Source organism: Ailuropoda melanoleuca, chromosome 1 (genome assembly GCF_002007445.2).
Source record: "Ailuropoda melanoleuca isolate Jingjing chromosome 1, ASM200744v2, whole genome shotgun sequence".
Classification (NCBI taxonomy): domain Eukaryota; kingdom Metazoa; phylum Chordata; class Mammalia; order Carnivora; family Ursidae; genus Ailuropoda; species Ailuropoda melanoleuca.
Genome location: NC_048218.1, coordinates 150,642,913 through 150,644,041, shown reverse-complemented (window position 1 = coordinate 150,644,041; position 1,129 = coordinate 150,642,913). Strand labels below are relative to the sequence as shown.

Here is a 1,129-nt window from a genome sequence, read left to right as displayed (position 1 = left end):
CTAGCCTACATCAAAACCTGGGCTGAAGAAAGACAAAGTGCTGCCTGGAGAAACTCGTAGCTGGAGCAGTCTGCAGAGATCAAGATGGCCACAGGCTGGCCAACAGAACCAGCAGTCTGGGTCAGCCATTCATGAGCACCACCAAGGGGCAGCAAGGACAGCAAAGCTATTAGTCCAAACCATTCCTCCTGCTCAGAGAGGGAGAAGCAGGAGCTCACTCTTTAGACAGGTTCTGGATGGTCTTGTGCTCCTTCATGGCTTTCTCCCAACAGATGTCATTAAATTCCTCACTGACCACATTCCTGGCAGCGCCCTCATCCAGGCAGTCGGGCGGGGGCACAAATCTGGAACCTCCAGGGTTTGTGCAGAGAGTGTAAAGGCTCTGAACATCCCATCTCTTACAGGGGTGTTGTGCTTTGTGCCTGTTGAATGTGTATGTGGTTTGGTCCCCTTCAGGAGCTTGAAGTGAGAAGCCAGAACAATGAAGTGTCTATTCTGCTTCTTCTCACAAATGCTGCAGGTACAGTCAAAGATGTGCACATCTGCTGAGGCCCAAACTTCGCTCTGGTATTGGCAGAAGCTTTGTTGTGCCCTGGAAGATGATGCTCTGGAACATCCGCCAGTGCTCCCGCTGGTCACCCAGGTCCAGCCTGGCCACGGGGGTGTGGGGGTGGCTGGGGTTGGTGGCAGCTGTGACCATGGAGGGGGCAGCACCGTGATCAGCACCAGCTCTGGCTGCATTTGCCCAGGGCAGCCTCCTGGGCCCACCATGACAACTTCTGCTGGGCTCCTGCCCCCCAGCCTGCCATGTGGGGCACCGTGGGGCCAAGGTGGCAGCTGCCCCTGGAGGACCCAGGCTGCTACTCTTATCCTTTTTTTTTTTACTTTTATTCTTTTATTCTCCATCTATATCTATATTTACAATGGATCTCTTTACAGGCATATACTTAGATTTGGTTTAATCCATTTGCCTTTCTAGTGCTTAATCTATGTATATGTAATAACTAATGCAGTTGCATTTAACAACATCTCAATAATTGTTTCTCTTTTCTCCATCTGGTCTTTGTTCCTTTTTTCATCTTTCCCTGCCTCCTTTAGAATTAATCAAATTTTTTTTACTCCCTTTTAT

General features: G+C 49.7%; 1 pseudogene; it reads right to left on the bottom strand.

Moving 5' to 3' along the window:
• Nucleotides 1-214: 214 nt before the first annotated feature.
• Nucleotides 215-771, bottom strand: LOC109488610 (annotated as a pseudogene).
• Between the last annotated feature and the right edge of the window lie 358 nt (nucleotides 772-1,129).